The 15,245-nt window shown below is 38.2% G+C and overlaps 1 pseudogene; it reads left to right on the forward strand.

Moving 5' to 3' along the window:
- The first annotated feature begins 8,186 nt into the window (after positions 1-8,186).
- LOC149109021 (QRFP-like peptide receptor) lies at positions 8,187-12,589 on the forward strand (annotated as a pseudogene).
- The last annotated feature ends 2,656 nt before the right edge of the window (positions 12,590-15,245 follow it).

Here is a 15,245-nt window from a genome sequence, read left to right on the forward strand (position 1 = left end):
TTTGATTATTTACATGTTAATTACATGTTATTTACATACTCTGTAAATTTTCAACTTTTCCAGTGTCTCTTGGTTAGTAAAGCTTTAGTGTTTCTGCTTTCTTTCGTGTGTAACATATGTTTTACATTTGGCTTTTGCTTATTTTTTTTTATTTTTTATTTTTTTTGTGCTGTTGTTGTTGTTGTTTTTTTTCTACAATTGGTTGGATTCGTGCACGCTCAACTAAATTTACAAAGAATGACACAGTCTTCATTTCCTCATCTTGATGCCGATTTGACTTCCTTGATTATCCATCAATTGTAGCATCCATAAATTTAATGTTGAAAAGAAGATTAAACTATACTGGCGTACAAATCGGTCACAGAACACAAGTCTTTGTCAGCCAGCCAAATTGCAAATTCTGTGGCCTTCGTCTTCGTTGGTACTGGACTACTTCACATTTTTGGAACCAGCTGGTCCAGTCGGGGACAGCGCAAGTCCTCCAGGTTTTGAAGGTGTATCCGAAGCGGCGTTGAGGTGAGGCGTTGTGGACAGCGTTTTTTATGAATTTTTTTTTAAAGACCAAGAGGTGGTCGGGGATGGATAAACTGGCTTGCTCCTGGAACATTTCAAAGATGAGTTTATCCATTATGCACAGAAACACCTGTGAAAACTCGTCCTGCGAAACAATTGGGGAAGTTAAGGAAAACCCAAAACAAACGTGAACAAATTTTCTGCCTCCCACCCCCACCTTCTGCCATTATGCCGTTTTTCACAACTCACTGAAAGCTGAGCACATTGCAGAGGAGAATTATGCTCGTGCGGAGAATATTCCTTCAACAGTTTGAGACTAGTTCTCTGGGGGAGTACCACTGTTTGAATGTGAAATCAGATATTCTTCTACTGGCAAATGTGTTCGAATATTTTATAGAAATTTGCTTAAATTATTATAAGCTATACCCGGCATTGAAATTGAGCTACTAAGAGATGGAGATATGCATTTGTTTATCGAGGGAGGAATTAGTGTAATTTGGAATGATCTTCACAGTAAGGTAAACAATAAGTATCTGACTACCGAATCTTGGACTACAGTGGAGGGGGTAAGTTTCTAAAGAAACTGTGGTGCTGCGTAGGTGGGGAGTATAACAAGATAATTTGGTTTTATCAACTGGGTTGATAGTGTGAATTGGCCACCGTAAAGAGATTCAAACAATAGGCAAACAATTATCGAGACTACCGAATCTTAGACAAAGGTAGATGAGGAATCAAAATACATCATCTATCTCGATGCAAATAATTTGTATGATGTGCTTTGTCTCGGTCATTGCCCATAGATGGCTTTCGGAGGATGACGTTCAGTTGGATTTAATATTTCAAATGGATATGAAGACAGTGACATTCATTACATCAGTAGAGGTGTATCTGGAATAATTAACCTCACGACTTCCACGGTGTCGACTTTCTACTTTACTTGGAGAAAGTAAAACATGCAGATGACATGATATAGCCTTATTGTCAACAGCTGAAAGGAGACTTGGGTTTGAAAGAACCTTCCATTGCAAAATTTGCGCCTACATTTAACTTACATAACAAGAGAATAATTTGAAATTCTACCTGGATCTTGGTGTCAAATTGACGAAAGTCCATCGCGTCTTGGCCTTCTAGCAATCTCCTTAGCTGAAAGAATATATTGACTTCAACACAGGAAAACGTAAACAGGCAGCTAATGACTTTGAGACAGACTTCTTTACACTTCTCAACAACGGAGTCTTTTGGGAAACAATGTAAAATCTACGCAACAGAGTAAACATTGAACTTGTGACAGCAGTCAAAAGATTGCACAACCGGACAAAGGCGCCTTCGTTTAATCATTTCAGAATTTTTACACACCTGAAATCGCGGGTGTCAATCTAAAGTAAACAACCCTGTATTTGAATCGACCTATCTACACGTAAGCGGCTTTTGGAATCTTCGAACTGTTTAAAGTGCGAATTTTTGTGGGGGCTGCAGCCTCCACTATGCTACCGTCGGCGGAATTTATGTGTCTACGTGTCGCATATCGCGAGGTCTTCCGGGAGAAATTGAGTAGGCTTATATGACTTGATCGTTCGATACGGCGGCCATTGCTGTGTACTTGTAATATTTGAGATGCTTTTCGATAGCTTACCGTCGCGAGTCAAAGTAAGTTATTTTCCATTTCTAAATTGCTTTGCCTCGTTTTTGTTATATATTATCTTTCTTCCCGCACTGTCCTCGAGAACTGTGTTCACCTTGTTATTTCAGTTAGATCTTCGTGAGAGAATTTCTTCGGCGATACAAGATTTGTTTTTCTCACGCAAGCCATTAACTTATCCAGGCTCGGCTCGTGTTCAGTGTGGATTACACGGGAGAAGTATTCGCTTTCGCAAGCACTCACCTTCTTTACCCAAAGGAGTGTCAGTTATTGGACTCTACTGTTATCACGTAAATCGTGTGCATGTATTCGCACTGTGCAGTTATTTTGAGCAGCTGTGAATGCACTCAAACTGCTGAACTTACATGTACTAGAGCTGTTTGTTAACTACATGGCAATATTAACTGCGAGTATGGGGACATCAATTGAACAATACCGGTCGAGGAAGCGAAGGATGCCTTATCACATGTTTAACGGGGATGGATTCTTACTATGTCTTAGCTAAATGTGTTTTACTTGACAACATTGAAACAAATTCTGGACATGTAGAGAAATGATGGGCTACATTTTGTCTACATCCCATTGCTTGTAAGGGGAAGTGAATGATGTGGAGAGCAATCCAGGCCCTGCAGTATTTAATAACACTAATCCAACAACCACTGTGTCTGCTGGCCACAAGTCAAGGAACTGACAGATTAGCACACTTTGGTGAAAACGTTGGTAAGCAGTGTGTTGCAAATTATGTTCACTTGATTATGATTAAAATTTACAATCAAATAGAAGACACGGAACCCAGAATATGCTTATTGGATCGAGCCTATAGAGTTCTACAAAATATAAATTCTGCATAAAAAATGTGTATTTGCCGTTAACTGTTACAATGAGGTTAATTAATATTCCAGGAAGAGTTTCGGTTTTTGCGAGAATGTACATTCAACGCAACTTAATGCAATTTAATACATTGTTCATTATTTCTACTCTTCACATCAAACAATGCCCAATATATGTCTCTTAAAAATTCACTTGCAGAAGCATTTTCAAATAATTTTCTCAAACTCCTTAATAACTCATCAAATTTAGACAATGTAAATCATAACTGTTATGGTGTTTGGATATCTGATCTTATTTGACGTAGATGTTGTAATTTTAAGTCGCCTTTTTCTCCTTAGTTCTAGTGTCAATTGAGAAGATAGGTGTACTTGTGTATACAGTGTCAAATACCGAAGACCACATATCATCACATTTTCAAAACCTCGAAATTTTGTCAAAAATTCTCAGCTGTGTGTTATATCTTAAAGACTCTTCTCCATATTTGGAAATGTGGTTGAACACGATCTTTCATGCTTGATGTATTACATCATTGTTACTACAATTGTTGTTTGTTACAGTTTTAAAGACGTCAGAGCACAGCTTTGACATATTTTTAATTTAACTTCGAGGATTTGCATGGGATACCCCTTTCATTTGGAAAATACACTTTGGTCAGCATTGAAGAGCTTAAAAACCTATTATATTTGCAATTATCTTGCTCACAAACATGGACTGGTCCTTTCAAAATGAGAGGTGTACTGCACATGTCATGATTTGTGGTTATCAAGCTGATATGCAACAAGTTCAACACGACCAGGGATGTGATTACAGTGAATGAATGTGCGTACAAGAAATTCCCCTAAAAAAGCTGATAACAGTTGCATTGTCTTCTTCAAATAACATTTAATTTATTAACTTCCCACTGTGAATAGCATGATAAAAAATATGTTATTACCTTATTGTATTTTAAAACAGATCCAACCGATCAAAGTAGTATTGGGTTTGACAAAACAATTATAACACCTACAATGAGAGACATCTGTACCAGGTCATGTGAACGTAAGAACCTAGTAAGCCAGAGTGAAGCACACTGGGCAATGTGGAACACTCCTTTAGACATAATTTTTATGTTTGTTATGTAGCATTTGACTTTTTGTCAAGTTTCAGCTGATAAACCTGTACTGTATACTTTTCACGTTATTCGCTGGAAGCTCTATTACACAACTCTTTATACAACTGTATGCTAACAGTCACTTGAAGATTAATATTGACTCCAGAAACAAACATGGATGCACTCTTCTATCCAGAAATTACTATGCAAACTACTAGTCAATCATCAACATATACTTTTAACATCACAAGGATCTTCATGTATCAAAAGAAGCATGCAAACTAAGTGAACAATATGTTTTTGAATATTGTTTTTACCGTATTTACAGTAAAATTTTACCACATCTTGCATCATCTTAAAGCTGGCAATCAACAAAAGAAACTACTTCCTGTTTGCAAATTGATTATTCTTATTCCACGTGACAACATTTCTTTCCAGTCATGACAAAACGTATTCAGAACTTCAGTGGAATTGACACCATTGACAAGGTGTCTATTTGCGACCAGCTGTTGAATTCTCAGTTGCTGACTTTATTATGGAACTGGCTAAGATATTGCAGCAAACCCTCTTGACACTACATGAGCAAGTTAATTTGTGAACAAATTAATAACAACTCACCTAACAAGTTAATAACAACTCACCTATGTTGACACCTAATAATCAATATTACTTTATTTATTTAAATTTATAGCTTTATCTTTCTAGTGATGGCCTATTCACCCATAGTACTTTAACTCCCGAATACTAACGTTTAAAACTAGCACTCCAACTGAACGAAATAAAAGTAAATCTAAGCCTACACAAGTACGCTTTGCGGACCTATTTTTGATTTCTGTTACAACCACGACAAGGCAAAGTATGGATCTCTAACAAACTGCTGTTCAGTAATACCAACTCGTTATGTTTAGAGGTAAAAACTGAAGACATCTATTCAGACATGGCAAGCGAGGCACATTTGTTTGACTTCTCTGAATACCTTAAAGACCATTTCCTCTACGGCACTGAAAACAACAAAAGTCATCGGGAAGAGCAAAGACGAGACGCATGGTATAACTGTTGAGGAATTTGTTGGGCTGTGACCAAAGATGTACTCCGCACTACTATACAGCCAAAACAACAAAACGGTAGAGAAAGACACGTCACCGAACAAAACATCAAGAACGAACACTGTAAACAATGGCTATTTGCTCAACAAGAGATGGCATCAATGGAGCAACGTCGATCATTTCAGAAAAATATCTTCCCCATCAAGCTCAACAAAATCGGCTTAAGTCCCTTCCGATGCATTTTGGGCAATGGCCGTGACACGCTATCTTATGGTCATCACTCATTACACCACATTTTAGATCAACATGACTAGGGAATGATTGAATTATTAGCAGATTTGTAAGTAACTTTATATTACGAAAGTGAATGCCTCAAAAGTAGAAACATCCTTTTGTCATTACTTTCTCTTTTCGAGTAATCATTTAGTTCGCCAACTTTGATCACTTATTTAAATTCTCATTATTCATCTGTAGACAATGTGTTGGTTATGTACATTGTTATAAGGAGAGGTTTGGTGTGGATCTCTCTTAGGGCTTCGTGTTATCACTTTTAACAGTAATTAAGAGCAGGGTAAACAAAGCAAGCAATAGAAATGAAAAAACAATATCTGAATTATTAAGCGTTCCACCTGTAAATTAGATTGACCAAGCGAAATGCACTTCTCCAATCGTGAGTACCAACTGTACTGCATTCGAATTGGATAGTTTTATTTTGGATTATATGCATCATGCCTTGATCTAAATTCGGAAATACGACTCACGTGCCCACGCGAAACTGAACCTCGCTGTTCCCAACACGCGACACGAAACACACAACGCACAACACGCGCCCGACCGGTTAAAATTACATGGTGACAAACTTAGTGAATTAATTTTTTTAATTTAAAACTAAATTTTGTGAAATTTTTATGCCTTTAAACTTTTTCTTAAAACTTTTTTTTCTGAAGAAGATTTAAGTCTTTTATCTTGGTGAAAAGATCTGTGAAGAGATTTTCTGGACCTTATTTTTGGTGCAAAAGTGCACAAGATGCTCATGTTTTCGCAGGTATTTCAAAAGCAGGAAAAAAAGGGACTGATTATTCTTTTTTCCTGTTTTCGTGAAATAGTTTAAAATATTATTTTTCGGGAAAAATCGTTGAAGTAAAAGAATCGCATTTAGAATAAACGATCACAATCAGCATGGTCTACTTGTGCAAACCGGCCAAACTCAGCTGTCTAGTTCAATCGAAGCATATTTAGAGCAAGCAGTTTTACCGTAGTTATTGGTGGTAAATTAACAATTATCATAGTCTTAATTAGCATAGATTTTGACGATTTTACTTCTCTGTTTACTCCTTAGTTTTCGTTTCGATTGAGCGGAAATATCAAACACTCGAGACAGTGTTTCATTGGCTATCCAAACACCTCGAATTTCGTCAAAAATATCCCCCTGCGCGTCGTATTTTCAACTCTCGTCTCGGTGTTTGGATATCCCAATAAAAGACTGTCTCTCGTGTTTGATATATTACTGACTTCGTAGAACATAGAAGTTCTAGTGACTACTTTACAGCGCTTTTGTTATCAAGCTTCACTTCCCTGGTTTACAACACAATAATGTCGAAAAACAAATGCAAGACAGTTTTAAAGATGATTTTCGCTGAACATTCGAGCAAAAATGGCCAAAATAGAGTAACCAAAATAAGAAAATAGAAGCTTAAACGACTACTTATTGAGATGAAATACATTTTAAATAATATCTTGCTGTTCAAGCTTTGAAATTTCGTTTTAAGTAAATTTGAAATTCACCTCGTCAAGTAGCTCATAGTTCAGAGAGGGGAATGGTTATGAAATGCGGGAGAGTTCTTTGTTTACAAGTGAATACATGACAGATCATGTATTTGAACTGCGGAGAAAGATGTGAATACACGATTGATCATCGCAGTTACGCACACAGCTTAAGCAGTTGTGAAATTTAGGCCCGAGAAAAAAATCGGGCCGAGACGGAATTCGAACCCGAGCGCTGCACCGGCAGAGGTCATGGGTTCGAATCCCATTCAGGCCTGAATTTTTTTCAGCCTTAAACTTCACAACGGCATAGTGTATGAACGCATACCAAAAGATTGTGCACGGTCGTGGACCTTTCAAAATAAATCTCGGTGTCCGGTTTGTTTGCTCCTTTGATGTTTGGCGGGCTTCATAACCATTCCCCTGTATTAACTATGACCAGCTGTTTAAAAAACACATTGCATGAGGCGAGAAGTATTAGGGAAATTCTCTAGCGGCATTTTTCATTCACTTTAGACATAGAAAGTTGATCACACTTGCCATTAAGAAATTTTATAGCGCTTTTAATGTATTTTGAATCCCTATCAAACCTCACTTGCCTGATTTGCCTTACAATAATGTCGAAAACAGGTGAAACAAGCAATTTAAAAGAAGATTTCCGCTGAACATTGAGCAAAACTGTTAAAAATAGAGTAATCAAAAACACTCATAGTGTGGTAGCATTTTGAATACAGTTTAGAACTACTTATCGTGACTTAAGCTCTCTCGCCGTCCCCGGGAGAGAAAATTGAATTTGAAGTTACCATATTTTAATTAAAACGGACGTTTCACGTCAGTTCAAAAAACAATAACACTAAAACAATAGCTGAAATTTATGACATAAGAAATGTTCTAGGTTTTCTTAAGCTGCTAAATAAACCATAATCGTCTAAATGCAGATTTAAAGTTAGATTCCACGGACCAGAAATTTTCACAAATTTAAGATGTTATTTAAATGAAATTCCTTCATTTAAACTACGAAGAGGAAAAGTCTCCGATAGGTCAACGGGACGATTAAACAGTGGTGAGTGTTTGACATAACTATCTCCTCGATCAAAACTAAAACTAAGGAGAAAACGAAGAATTAAAATATTAAAAATCTATATATGCTGACTAAGATTAGACATCCGAAAAAATCACAGTCATGATTTCCTTTGAAATTATGAATTACTGACGATTTGAGAAGGAAATTTAATGCACGTCCAATTAATGATAATAGCAGCACTTTTGTTAATGTCACAAATATGCGTGGGACCTCCGTAGCATGCCATTTGTTAAGGTAATTATCTTCGCGCGTATGACGGCATCAAGGTAAACCATTACCCCGCCTTCGGTAGCACGTAAATAGGCTGACGTTATTAAGAGTCACTGACTGGAAATATTGAGAATAACTGGCCAGGTTAGAAAAATCGAAAATCCTGAAACTTTGCCTAAAGAACGCTTATAGGGAGCCACTTTCGAAAATATTATTCCGATTTTCTTAGAATTTAAAGTCTTCGAGAAATTCGTAAAAAACGAAAATATAGCTTTTTGCCTTATTAAATATGCAAAAAATATCTGAAAAATTCACAAAGTTCTCGGTATTCGCATTGAAACAATTTACAAAACTAGAACTCGGAGTAAACTTAGCATAAGAGCTTTACTTTTCTTCTTTCTAACAATAGGAAGTTTTAAATTTTTCAAGCATTTTGAAGGATTCCGTCGACCGTTGAAGAATTGCCTTCTAAAGCCCCTATGAAAACGGCAAAAATTGCGTAGTTTTACGGGCTTAAAACGCATCTTGGTATGTCCGATATGGAACAAAAACAAGTACTTTGCAAAAGAGTGTCGTTTCTACTATAATAATATGGAAAAACAATTTCTGGGCAATCGAGGTCCACACAGGTAAAATGCAAAAGTTCGCGACAGTCTCTTCTCAAATTTGCATAATGCGGTATGTTCAAAGAACTCTATTGTTGAGCACTCTAGTCTGTTTTTGTTCCAGTTGTGGGCCTTGCTTTGTGGAAAATATACAAAAAGAGAGTTGATCCATGTCGTTATTACGCAAGGTACATAAAACTGCAGACAAAGCCCAAAATACAGGTGCAAACACGCTACATGTATTACGTGACTGGCGTCACGTAATATTTATTTTCAGTTAGCTCCAATTTGAATTACTAGATTATTGAGATTTAGACACTTGCTTATAATAGAGACATAGCAGGGTTTGTCTTTCCCGTTTATATACACTTGATTAGTCTGCAAATATTCGAAAGGAGACTGGTCTTTCAAAGTAAATCTTACCATGTGTCTCGATTTTGATCTTGATGGAAAACGGATTAATTAGAAGCACTAAACGAAACGAAGAGGTTTTCTGATTAACGTGATCTAGCTAGATCAAGGAAGGAGGTTTTTTTGAAAAATAGAGTAAGACTGTTTGATGTCTATCCCGCGATCTGACCTCGGTTGGAATTCGGCCTAGTGCAAACGTCGTGCTTCTGCCGTGCCGAACTCAAATAAATTTGGCCCGGCAGTGGCATGACAAAAAGCTATGAAAGAATTTAATTCATTCGCGCAGAAGATCGGAAGAAGTTTGCTTTGCTGAAAAAAAAAAAAAAAAAAAAAAAGAAGCAACTGCAGCTGATGCAGCAGGATATGAATTCACAGGGACGGCGGAGTCTTTTTTCAAGTGAAAGAAGGGGGTGGGGGGAAATGCGGGGCTTGAAAACGAGTGGTGCCGGCGCAAGTTTGTAGAGCGGTCTAGGGGCATCCTCCCCCAAAAAATCTTTTTAAGTCTAGGGGCTTGGAAATGGTATTTTTGACATTCTCCATGGTGTAGCTCTTAAGAAAATCAACCTAGTGGATGAACTATAAAATGACAGGTACTTTTAGTGCATTTACAGCAATATATTTTGAAGGTTTTGTGAGCTTGATACATCTTTCTCAGCCCTCCATGATATATCACGGCCTTAGTACTGACTGACCTGCGCTTTTACACAAACCTCCCCGTGTGTGGGAAGGAAGTGCACGCTGCGGAAAGGTTAAAACTATGTAAACACGAAAAGCTTCCGACAGATTTGGTAGGAGGTTGTAGCTTTGTGAATTCTTGGTAAATCTGTAGTCAACCAGACTTTTTTTCGTTTTCCTTTCCTTCTTCTTTATTTCTTCATTTGTACCTCATACTAAAACAAAATAAACTGTCATCGTGGTAAAAAGTGGAGGGGAGAGGGGAGGGGGGGGGGGGCGGCTTAAGCCCCCCACCGCGGCTCCGCCGTCCCTGGTTCAGTTCGGCACGTGCACGGCAAGAGCACGCCGTTCGAAGCCAAGTCGCGCTACTGCCGTGCGGAACGGCATTAGGCCTGCCGTGCCAGAAGTAGTCGCGCCGACTTTGATTCAGCCTGCCGCGCAAGAGTCGAAGTTCTCGGTATTCGCATTGAAACAATTTACAAGACTAGAACACGGGATAAACTAAGCATATTGGAAACTTTATATTAAATTAAATTTTGAGGGGTTCCGTCGGCTGTCGAGGAATTCAAGCCCCTATGGAAACGGCAAAAATTGCGTAATTTTACGGGCTTAAAAGGCGTTTTAGTTGCCCAATATCGGGTCGAAATAAATATTTTGATTAACTTTTGGTCTTCTTCAATCAGTATTTGGAACAAAAAAATCTGGGCAGTAAGAACGCGCGCCAGCAAACACAAACGTTTTTAAGGCTAGGTGAACTTTTTTGCACAATTGACGAAAATTGAAAAGTTTCTTCATAGAATAACTTCTCGATATATTTCTAAAAGTGTTGTTTTTTCGTTGTTGGTGCCTTCAATTACTTAGCCTAATAGTTTCCAAATAATAAAGAAACAGGGAAAATCGATGGTTAAACTGACAACCGTTTACATAACACATTATCCCCTGTCATACTTTTCGGCTCAATCCCCGTAAAAGGTACCGCAAAAGCTCTCGCGGTGGACCTTTTGGAGATTAACCCCTAAAATGTACGACGAGCACCCCCCGTTATTTTTATATGAGTCTCAATTTCAAACAGTCTTACTCTATTGTTCAAGAAAAGTTGCTTTGTCTGCAGTTTTATGTACCTTGCGTAATAACGACATGGATCAACTCTCTTTTTGTATATTTTCCACAAAGCAAGGCCCACAACTGGAACAAAAACAGACTAGAGTGCTCAACAATAGAGTTCTTTGAACATACCGCATTATGCAAATTTGAGAAGAGACTGTCGCGAACTTTTGCATTTTACCTGTGTGGACCTCGATTGCCCAGAAATTGTTTTTCCATATTATTATAGTAGAAACGACACTCTTTTGCAAAGTACTTGTTTTTGTTCCATATCGGACATACCAAGATGCGTTTTAAGCCCGTAAAACTACGCAATTTATGCCGTTTTCATAGGGGCTTTAGAAGGCAATTCTTCAACGGTCGACGGAATCCTTCAAAATGCTTGAAAAATTTAAAACTTCCTATTGTTAGAAAGAAGAAAAGTAAAGCTCTTATGCTAAGTTTACTCCGAGTTCTAGTTTTGTAAATTGTTTCAATGCGAATACCGAGAACTTTGTGAATTTTTCAGATATTTTTTGCATATTTAATAAGGCAAAAAGCTATATTTTCGTTTTTGGCGAATTTCTCGAAGACTTTAAATTCTAAGAAAATCGGAATAATATTTTCGAAAGTGGCTCCCTATAAGCGTTCTTTAGGCAAAGTTTCAGGATTTTCGAATTTTCCAACCTGGCCAGCTATTCTCGATATTTTCAGTCAGTGACTCTTAAGTGACCAAACCAGAAGACAACGTATTGCATAAGAACGGAAAAAGAATTAACGGCAATGTATTTTACTGCCTGATTTTTCTTGTCTCGCTGGCTGGGAACACTGTCATCGAAATAATTGTTTATAAGACGAAAACCATGAGAAAACCCATCAACTTTTCAATCGTAAACATGGCCATGTCCGATCTGCTGTACCCAATTTTCTTGATCCCTATGTCGATACAAGGGCTCTATATCAAGGACTCTTGACCAGGTCTTATGTAAGCAGGGTTTCTTCTTAACACATGCCCCTGGTCTTGTGTCTATTCAGAGCCTGGCTCTGATGAGAGTGGATCGATTTGGAGCTGTGGTATTTCCTCTCCGTTCTTCACACATCAGTTCAAAACTGTGCCCGTTCTTCATTCTCATTACTTGGATCATCGCGCTGGCTGTATTCTCCCCATATCTCTTCCTCATGAAATTTGTTGAATATCCAGGAAGATTGGAATGTAAGATACTATGGAACGAGGTCTTTGGAGAGACCTTCTCTTTTAATAACAACTTCGTGGCATTTTTGGTCGTATTCATTTTTATCCCGTTGGTGCTGATAGCCATACTGTACATTATCATCCTTTTAAAGCTCAAGTCGTAGAGGATTCTTGGCGAGCAATCAGCCAGCACTGAAACTGAGCAACGCCGGCAAAGTGAACGAAACGTATTAAAGAGGCCCTTGTTATTGTGTATTTGCTGGTTGCCCTTCATTATCATGTATTTACTCGTCTTCTGTGCATCGAATAGCATGATGTCCTGTGGCTTCCAATATTTTATTTCTTTTGCATATTTAATGCTTAGCGCAAATTGTGCCATAAATCCTTGCATATGTTATATTTTCAGTAGCAATTATCGAGAAGGACTTAAGACTCTCCTTAGATAAACGTCTTTTGAACAGTGTATTTACCTTCTGTATCATGGGGTCTGTCGAGAGGTTGAGTGGACCTAAAACTTGTAAAAAAGGTTAATTTAAAACTTCTTTGTATTTGATTCAATGTACAATGGCTTTGCAGATCGGTTGGTTACCGGCTGAGTAACTTGTCATCACTTTTTAGTTATTCCGTCGTCGGAAACCGTGTAAATAACATTAGGTTTCAAAAATGGCTTTTATTTGAATCGACGTACCCTTTATAAACTTCTCGGAACGGTTGGCAGTCCTTCTTTTGATATTTCATTTCCCGCCATTTATAGTTATTTCGTGGACTCTTTTCTAGTTTTCGTAACCGTTTGAGTAGTAAGTGAAGAGTTGTAAAATGCCGAATAGAGTACCATGCCGAGATGATTACGACGCATAAATTATTTAAAATTATGTAGTTATGCAAGAGCACATGGCAGACCCCAAGCCGCCTGGCACTTAATAGCTGTGACCTTTGCGTGTTTCATTCGCTATAGTACGCTATTCGGCACGCAATAAAACAAATTATACTGAAATGAAATTGCACTAAACTCAGCCTTGTCTTATAAGTACCATTATCATATGGCCAGCTCCGTGAGCGGGCAAGATGAACCAAATCCTGCCCTGTGATTGGCCACCCGAGCGGGCAAGATAGAGATATCTTGCCCGCGGTGTCCCGCAAGAAACATTTCCTCGAAAGCCATATAATAAATCCTTTAGTGACCAAGCTTGTTCGGTCAAGATGGACCTCGACTCCGTCTCGCTCCATAAACACGCAGAAAAAGAACTTGACCAATATCCAGCCATATTGACCTCACACTTGGTCAATAACCCATATGTCTCGTATTCTATTCGGCACGCACTAAAAGGTGTATTTTTTCAATAAAATTGCATTAACTCAGCCTTGTCTTATAAGCACTAGTCTCGTACTCTATTCGGCACGCACTAAAACATGATTTTTTTTAATGAAATTTCACTGAACTCAGCCTTGTATTATAAGCAATATTTATTGCCATAGAACCGGGACGTTTAGATTCAGGTTCTATTTATGTGGAGTAACTTTGTCCCAGGTGGAAGGGTTAACTTCACTCCCGAGCCATCTTTTATCGAACGATGAAAGGGGAAAAAAGTTGTCCCTTTTGACCGAGCCAATTATGGTTTCCAATGTGCTCTACATGTATATGTCCTGAGTTGTCCCCGACAGTATAGTCAAAGATGTTCAAAGTGCGTACGCGGACTAACATTGGCTTCTCCAAAGAGTCATCCTGCCTATTAAGCGAGTAACGCTCTACCCATTTTCACCCCGAGCTCCGAATCATGATCAACCTCGTAATTCCTCACAAGAACAGTTGTCCTATTTATCAATGAATTTATTCAAAATCCCCTCGCCCCGAGATACCCCTCAATAAATCTTACACATTTTCTTTCATTTTATAGTTCATTGCAAATAATCAATGAATGTTTAATAGCCTTTTATAGCTTACTGTAGAAGACTTCACCTAAAACTTACACAGCATCGTCTACATCTCCTGTATCTCAGTCTATCTGTATCCATACCGTACTCTGAACTTACGGAGTATTCTTTTTCTTCTTCATTCTCTTTTTTTGTTTGGTAAGTGGTTCTCTATCCCGTCGCTTTTTGCTAGATCTCATGGTCCTGTTCTCGCAGACAAAAGCCTGGGGTTCCTTGTCTGCCTGGAGTGAAAGCAGGAGATCTCACTCAATAGGCCCTTTGCAGGATCCGGTCACATGGTACGGAATAAATTATGCTGGGACGCAAGTTACACAGTGGGACTTTCAAAACAAAGAAAAGTCTGGCTGGGTTGGTACGAGTTGCTTTGTTTTGGAAGTCCCACTGTGTAACTTGCGTCCCGCATAATCAGTTCCATACCATGTGACCGGATCGTGCAAAGGGCCTATTGAAATAATACGTTAGAAAACCTTAGGCCCCCTATTGATGACAGAAACCTTTTGCGAGGAACCATAAGGACGGGGACTAGGTTTTTAAACATCGTATTATTCAAAATGGGTCGCCATTAATCATTCTGTAGTACAAGTCAAACGCAGTCGACATAGTATCATATTTTTAAGCAGAAGTATATCAGTCATATCATATCATATTAAGTCGCAGTCTCCCGGGTTTAGAAATGGTATTTTTCACCTCAGAAATTATACAAACTTGAATTTATACTATATTATTTTATTACATGAAAATGTGTATATTTTTAATTGCATAGGTACAGTAAATACAATGTTCAAATTAATCCGTGGTTTTATATCTTTATATCTTAAATGCTAAAAAAAGAAAAATCTGAAACTACACTTTCTTGGAGACTGCTGAAGCTCGCACGGTCTCGTTACCAGACTTTTCGGTTTTTAAGAGCGCGCAGATACTGAGACATAGAGAAGTCAACGAAGTACCTTGGACCAAGATATAGCCTCAGTGGTAGTCCTTGAACATCTGAAAAAAGATGGGATAAGGACGAAGAAAATAAAAATGTAAGGGTGGCTACGACAATATCTACGGTCGCTATTGAGAACTCTAGCGAACGAAAGATTGCTTCAAGATCCTATTGGGCACGTTTGCGTGGCGTCTTTATATTCTACAATCAGAAATCGAAAGCCCCTTCTGAGGTTATATTTA

The sequence above is a fragment of the Orbicella faveolata genome, unplaced genomic scaffold (genome assembly GCF_042242905.1).
Source record: "Orbicella faveolata isolate gen_17 unplaced genomic scaffold, um_ofav_v1 contig_25, whole genome shotgun sequence".
NCBI lineage: Eukaryota > Metazoa > Cnidaria > Anthozoa > Scleractinia > Merulinidae > Orbicella > Orbicella faveolata.